The 8,402-nt window shown below is 32.3% G+C and overlaps 1 pseudogene; it reads left to right on the forward strand.

The window, feature by feature from the left end:
• Positions 1-148: 148 nt before the first annotated feature.
• Positions 149-8,113, forward strand: LOC111630747 (annotated as a pseudogene).
• The last annotated feature ends 289 nt before the right edge of the window (positions 8,114-8,402 follow it).

The following is an 8,402-nucleotide window of genomic DNA, read 5'->3' on the forward strand; positions in this document are numbered from 1 at the left end:
GAGAGAGATAATTATGGCAAGGGTTTACCTCGTACGAAACGTTCTCATATTATAGGGCGTTGATAAAACAGTTTGAGATTGTCGTTTTCTAATTCGAGGTGTTTTTTGAAGGCTGTGTGGAACGATGTCCTTTCCAGGCCGTGCGGCTATGACCAGTTACGATGTATGCTCCGTCGCTCCTAATTTGAAGAGAGTTCTTCCTGACAAAGTTCGCTCGGAGGCTCCTTCGGTAAACCTGTTCGAGGAGTAATTCCGTCGTATATGGAGAGAATAGAAAATATTCGAAGTTTTTTACCTTTTCATGGAGCGTCGATTATGAGCTTCGTAAGTTTTGAGAGTGTTGGAAGAGTAGTCCACTGCGTTCTCTTCCCTCGACGATCGCTCTCGGTCTTCCTTAGCTGTGTAGAGGGGTTTCTTCGGCGTTAGCTCCTCGGCTAAGCGCCCGGAGTAGAAAATCCGACCTTTTTATATACCCGATCTGCGTGGGAAAAATCTGGGAATTTGTTGACGTCTTTTGACATTTCTCCGTGATTTATTGCTGTCTCACCCGCCATAGAAAAATTCACTTTTTTATATAGAAGGAAGTGAGCTATTTTTATCGTCCGGTCGCTTGGAAGTATGGGGGTCACGTGACATCGTGGTCCCTCGTCGATTACCTTCCGACGATGAAAGTCACCCTCGCTAATTACGCAGTAATTAGCGAGGGTGACTTTCGAAGAACCGAGTATTGATAATGCGTTCAAATTTGCTGTAAGGTTAGAAATTTAACAAATCGATGAAGTCTGTAATTTTTATTCGAAAACTTGCACACGCAATCTTGAAAACTTAAAATTTGACAATGGCGTTTAGAACGTCAGTGGAATCATGTTCGACGTTTCAAACGCCATTGTCAAACTTCTAGGCTTACAGGAAGGAGGCGCTCAACGTCCGACGTACACGTTTACACGATGAAACGTCGGCCTCAACCCTCTAGTAATATGGAAACGCGTGTACGAAAGAGGGCGTGTATTGAAATTTACAAAACGTGTCGTGGGAGGAATATGCAGGGAGGACAAAAATTTCTTCATTTATCAAATGAATGACAGACCTGAAACCACTTTAAATTGGGTTCTGTCTAAATTTGTAAATTCTGGTAGTCTGGAAAAAAAGGACAAGACAACAACGAAATCTACTAATGAGACTGTAAAGGAGTCAATGTCCGATCGTTATTTTATGTTTTGGGGCGTTATTTTTAGTTAATTATTTTCTTTTCGAAATTCTTTTTAGTTAAGGACAAACTCCTAAGCACATATGAAAAAGAAAGAAAAGCAAACTTACTTTGCGTCAGTGCCTGATTCTGTAACACCAATTTATGTAAATTAAGACAGTGTGGAGCTGCACTCAACGTGAATAAAAGGAGACAGATCCACTGAGGAGGTAGGTAGCTTTAGCTGACAACTGTGGTAGAAACGTCTGTGATCAATTAGAGGAAACAGTAACGTGTTGCTGTAGAATCCTTTTGAGGTGGAGATAAAAGTTTTGTTGAGTTGGTTATTATAAGTAGAATTGTCTTTGATTATTGATTTTTGTTGCTGCTTTTCCATTATTCAATTATTTAACTTACTGTTGGGACAATTAACCCATTATTGTTTCTTCTTGGTCAAGATAATAAACCTTATATTTATTGTGAGTTATTACATGTGGTTGTGAAAATTATTGTTTTTTTTTTATTTGGAAAGTCCAGGCCTGGTACTTCAACCCTACTATTGTGTAACCTTTTTTTGTTTTCGTAAACGGTGCGTTACAAGACAAAGAAAAGAACGTCAACGAGTGCAAAGGAATCGACTATGTCAGTGAAGAAACCTAAGAAAGAAAGAAAAAATGGATCAATAACGTGAGTGAAATTTTTATAAATTTACTAGAACAGGTTTAAAAGATATATTAAAACTGAAAATGCCTTAGCAGCTTCTGAATTTATATCATCAATTAATGCATGGTTTGATGTTATGAATAGTTCAACACCCAATTTTCATTACAAAATTGATTATCCCTCCAAATGTGCTTATGGCATTAACATAACAGAACAAAATAATATACTTGATAATACTTACAGAATAATTGAAAGTATGAGATGTGTATCTAAAAAATCACTTCAAACATTTCAAAAAGGAATGCTTATATCTATTATATCTATTAAAGATTTATTTTTCGACCTTAGTTCAAAATTTCCTAAATGCCATTATATCTTAACATGTAAAATAAATCAGGATTCTTTAGAAAATCTATTTTCACAGATTCGAACTAGAGGTAGTTTAAATGATCATCCTAGTCCACTCGAAGTAATATATAGAGTAAGAACGATAATTTTAGGCAAATCACCAGGAATATTGCAAAATAAATTAAACACAGAAGATCGGATAGCTAAAAATTATTTAATAAATGAAATGTTTGAAGAGGCAGATTTACTGCAAGAAATTTCAGATATGTCTAGTTCTAAAGAACAAGGAATATCTGAAAATTCATGCAATGTAAATGATGATGATTTATGTGATATATCTCAGGAAAATGTAGAATTAAAAAATGATGAATTAGATGAATTAAAAAATGATGGATTACAATATTTAGCAGGGTGGATTGCAAGAAAATACAAAAAAAAAATCCAAATTTAGGAAGTGTCAGTCACCAAAATAAAAATGAACATAGTTATACAATGATGTCCCTTGTTCAGGATTTATCTTTTGGTGGACTGTCACAACCATCAGAAGATTTCTTTAATTTAGTTAAAAAAATGGAATCAATTTTTACAAAAACTGTTAAACTGCATTTGAAATGTAAAACGGTTTCATCTATTACATCATTACTTAAACAGACAATTAACTTGCCAGAAGACATTACATACACATACGTAAAGCAACGTGTATGGATTAGATTGAAATTTTTGAATAATTTAATTAAACATGATCGTTTCGCTGTGGAAAGAAAAGTAAATTGTAATAACAATAGAAAATTAAAAAAAGTTTGTACCTGATTTAATTAATTGTTTTTATGTAGCATTTAATTTGTACATATTGGCATCAAAAATGTGTTTATAACATAAAAAATTGTTGTTTTGAAACTTAATTTGTACATATTGACATCAAAAATGTGTTTATAACATAAAAAATTGTTCTTTTGAAACTTAATTTGTATATATTAATATCAATAATATCGTTTTCGGTACACGAGTATTAAAAATTGAAAAATAGACCAATATTATTTTTAGTTCAAAAAAAAATATATAGTAGTTTGACGATAGAAATTAAATTAATTTACTTATATATAAATCACCTACGTAGGATTTACCAAAATTAATCGTTTTAAGAAACTATTGTTGTTATAAAATCATAAAATAGATAAAATAGATTTCATTTACAAAGTAGAAAAACTCATTTTAACTTCAACTTTACACGTAAAAATTACGAAGATTTGCTCAATATTCCGGATTTTTCTTATTTATAATCAATTTTTATTTTTATTTAATTAAGTAAGTATCGTAATTAATAAAATATTAGCGTGTAATTAAAGCTACGAGCCTCTGATCGGTAACGTTTCTACCATAAGGACATAGTAAGATGTTTCGTTTTCGACTACGAGTGACGTCAAATAAGCAACCAATGAGAAGCGTTTCTTCTCTCTGAGGCAACCTGATAAATCTAAGACCTTGAGCTAAAGCAGCTAACGCCTAACTTCACCGCCAGAGGGCGGCAAGCAAGCAAGCAAGCAATAGCCGCCAGAGGGCGGCAAGCAAGCAAGCAAGGCAATGTTGCCACGTCTACCGAATTTTCGGTAGATCTGCCGATTTTGGGACCGATCTACCGATCTACCGATTGAAGCACCAAATCTACCGAAAAGTTTACGATAATTCAAGAAAGAAATTTTTATTTTCAATGTATATAAAAATTCTCAATANACCGATCTACCGATTGAAGCACCAAATCTACCGAAAAGTTTACGATAATTCAAGAAAGAAATTTTTATTTTCAATGTATAAAAATTCTCAATAAAACATTTCTTTGTACCTTCATTTCTTATATATTGTAAGCGACTTTATTGCAAAGATTCTGTCTCGTTTTGTTGAGAATATCTTGTGTCTGCCCCATTTTTCAGCTAATGGAATAGAAAGAATATTTTCGTAAATAAATCTGTTAAACACGAAACACGGAAATAAACTGACTTGTGTATTGTTTCAGAACTCACAAAGTTCTGAAACAATCACTGGCTTACTTCTTACTAAACAATTAATTGGATAAAAATTACTGTTACGATTTTCCTGTAAAATATAATTTAATTTCAAAAATAAGAAACAGTGTTAAAAACATACAAATGGAAGATATTGAATAATAATAATTATTATTAATATCCGAAAAAGGTAATACTGTATTTTGTTAGAAAAATAAGACAAAATGTACCTACTTAATTAGTAAATTATTATTTTTTACGTAAGTGTTCTGTGTTAGTTTTTTTGTTTTTTATTGTTTTATAGTGTATAATAAAATAAATGACGAAAAAGAATGTTATTGTTTATGTGCAACCTCCTTTCTGCCATAAAAAGTCGATTTACCGAAAAATTACCGAAATCTACCGAAAATTGCCTAATGAATCTACCGATAGCAAGCAAATCGGCGTGGCAACACTGAAGCAAGGTGACTATCCAGAACAGTGTTGCCGCGTCTACCGAATTTTCGGTAGATCTACCGATCTCGGATCCGGTCTACCGATCTACCGATTGAACCACCAAATATACCGAAAAGTTGACGATAATTCAAGAAATATATTTTTATTATCAATGTATCTAAAAATTCTCAATAAAACATTTCTTTGTACAGTACCTTCGTTTCTTATACAGTATATTGTAAAAGACTTTATTGCAATACAAAGTTATTTCTGACTAGCTTACCGTCGCGCATTGCTGCGATCTCAGAAGGAAGGAAATTCAAGCAAACTCATTATGATAAAATTCAATTTACATTTTATCATTTTTATTGAAACTTATTATTGTTATTAATTTTCATCGGGAAAACATTTCAAAGTGTCGTTTCAATTCTACTTATTTATTGGAGTGCTTGTGGATACACGATATTTTTTGTTTTTCCGTCTGGTGCGTATACAAATATATCAGAAGGTTTTCCGACGCATGAGCTGGCCACATACAGTTGTCCATGCGAGAAGCGCGGATTCTCCAAATTTAGCCCACACAGTTGCAGCGATTGTCAGAAGTGCGATATTCCCCAACCTTTTTTCTTTATATATATACCGTTACCAACTCATATGTATCTCTCTGGCTGGCTATGTGCCCATGGTAACTCATTAACTTATGCATATTCCATTTGTATATATTTGCAGCGATTGTCAGAAGTGCGATATTCCCCAACCTTTTTTCTTTATATATATACCTTTACCAACTCATATGTATCTCTCTGGCTGGCTATGTGCCCATGGTAACTCATTAACTTATGCATATTCCATTTGTATATATTTTATATTTATCAATAAATGGCTTTAAATTCCCCATTTATATATATATATTTTAATCCTTTATAATTTTAATTATTTAGTTGCTCCTTTCTCTCTTCATTGGAATGTTGTGAAATTTCTGATAGTTGGATAATAAACCGTTTTATTGTAATTTGTCTTTTTAAATTATTTTGAGTTGATATTAAAATTTGGAAAAGGGGGATATTTAGATTGGTAAAATAAAATAGGTAAAAAAAAATCGAATTTTATCCTACAACTTCGGTAGTTGTTTGGGGTACAGTTAAGGTTTTAACGAAGTTCGAGCGAATACATAATTAGCAAAAAACAAAAAATTGAAATAAAGTGATTAAACAAAAATTATTACAAATATCGTAAATAACAGTTCACAAATGCATATATAGAAATATTTTTTGCAGTGGGAGAAATGATCTTCACAATTTAAAATCGATCGAACACACAGTGATATGCTCATATAAACGCGCGCCATCTATCGTAGGATAAATATACTATGCCAGAAACCTTCGCGGGAGTATATTAAACAGCTTCCCAAAGTTTCATGGCAATCGTATAAAAGAGGTGATAATGCATGAAGGACATACAGACAGGCATACATTCATTTTTATATATATAGATGATCTGTTTAGCGCCCTCTATTAAGTAGTAGCATAATCACTGGTTACATTATAACAGAAATCGCCGGAAATGTACTCTTTTAATTATTCACACTGTGAATGAATAAAAAATATTAGAAATCCAAAAATGAGTGACCAAAAGTACGATAGTGGTGGTGAAGGCTCTAGTACCGGTGTTACTAAAAAAAGAAATATAAACAATTCTACAAACACGAGTGGGAAGCCCTAGCAAAGTTCAAAGGGTGGTTAATCCAAAGTAAAAAAGGGCGACAATTTATACTTTGCAAGCCTTGTAGCAAAGACATAATTATTTCAAGTGGAAAAGACGCTTTACTTAAACATAGTGTCGGGAAATTTCATATAAAAAAAGTGAAGACAATCTCAAGCAGTGGGGTGCCGTCATTAAAAGCGGTGGAAGCGCCGCTTCTCTTGTATTTTCTAAAAAATACATACATATTAATTTTAATTATATGAAAATAATCGCACAAAATTTTATTATAACCGCATTATGTATCTTATTACAAATTTCTATACTACACGTGAAAAAAAAAGATTACTATTGTATATTCGAATATTAGTGGCGGTGTGGAATCTCTGTGTTGTCAGATTCCAAAACACCAGATTTGCGCATGCGCTTTACGGAGCACCAACCTCACCCGGTTTAGCCGGTGGAAGCCTACGACCTTGGGTTGATGCTACACATATAATGCTTCCAATTCTATCCGGGACCGGTTCTGGGCTGTTAGCCACCCGCCCGCTAGATATTTGGCCGATTACGTGAATAACGAGTAGATTTATAAAAAATATAATTTCTAAAAATAAAAGATTATCTTTAGATAAGATAAACGAGTAAAATGAACACTCTTTCTTAAACCGATTTCGAGCAATTTATATTAGCAGACAAATAATTAACAAAGATACTATACTTCAGTCTTGTTAAATTAAGGGCTTCTGATGCAACTACCTTATATAATCACATTGCTGAAATCTTTAACCACAATAATATTCGTTACAAAAACAATTTGATAGGGTTTGCATCCGATGGAGCTAATGTTATGATGGAAAGTCACCATTCTTTGATGGCACTATTAAAAAATGATATACCTAACTTATATATTATAAAATGTATATGCCATTCGTTTCACTTGTGCGCATCACATGCGTGTCACAAATTACCTTGGTACGTCGAAGATCTCTGCGCGATATTTACAATTATTTTAATTCTAGCCCAAAAAGAGTTTGTGAATTCAGCAATTTCAGCAATTTTGCAAATATAAAGACCCACAAAATTCTACATCCATCGCAAACCAGATGGCTTTCAGTTCATGGTGTGGTAATTTGAATCTTAGAACAGTACGCTGATCTAAAACTATATTTTACTGGTGCTGTCAACAGTAATGATGTCCTTGCTGCAAATAATATACTGCAGAAATTGAATGATCCAGTTTCAAAATTATTTCTAGAATTTTTAGATTATGTGTTGCCTCTATTCAATATTTTAAATATAGAAATGCAATCTGAGTCCCCAAAATTGCATGTTTTGTATGATAATGTTTGCCTCGTTTTGAAAACAATTTATGATTGCTTCCTTCAAAGAAATAATATAATCACTCCAATCGAAAATATTGATTTTAAAAATCCAAGAAATTATTTAGCTATAGCAGAGTCGGTAGATTAACTGGTCTTTCGACTTCCTATCCTCGCTCGTTGCTAAAATCAACTAGAGACAAATGATACCACCAGGGGCACTGCAATCACTGCAAGAGCGCTAGATCGAATGTTTTCTTTTTATTGAAAGATATATAACCTTCGAGTTCGATTTCATAATTTTTTATATGCATTTTATTATAAGAATGAAAAAGCTTTTATTTAAACCCAAAACCAGGTTTATGGATAAATAAATGACACTTAATAAAACATTAAACACCTTCCATCGCTGAGAAATGTTTATTTAATAAAACACTAACATTTTCAGCCTCATGGAATAAACTATCCTCAGGTGTAAATGAGTTCGAACGTATTTTATTAAATAAACATTTCTCAGCGATGGAAGGTGTTTAATGCTTTATTAAGTGTTTTAAAAACGCTGAGTTTTATATTTAGTTAAATAAATGACAAGGAACAAAACTGACACAATAGTATTATTATTATTAAATTGTGCTATTATGTGAATTTATTATACGTTAAAAATTTATTGTACATACAAACAAATTATATTATACATATTAATAATAATTATTATTATTATTATTTGCGTTATTAAAATTTACTTTAAGT

This window comes from Centruroides sculpturatus, unplaced genomic scaffold (genome assembly GCF_000671375.1).
Source record: "Centruroides sculpturatus isolate CEXI.00-Female unplaced genomic scaffold, Cexi_2.0 scaffold444, whole genome shotgun sequence".
Lineage (NCBI taxonomy): Eukaryota > Metazoa > Arthropoda > Arachnida > Scorpiones > Buthidae > Centruroides > Centruroides sculpturatus.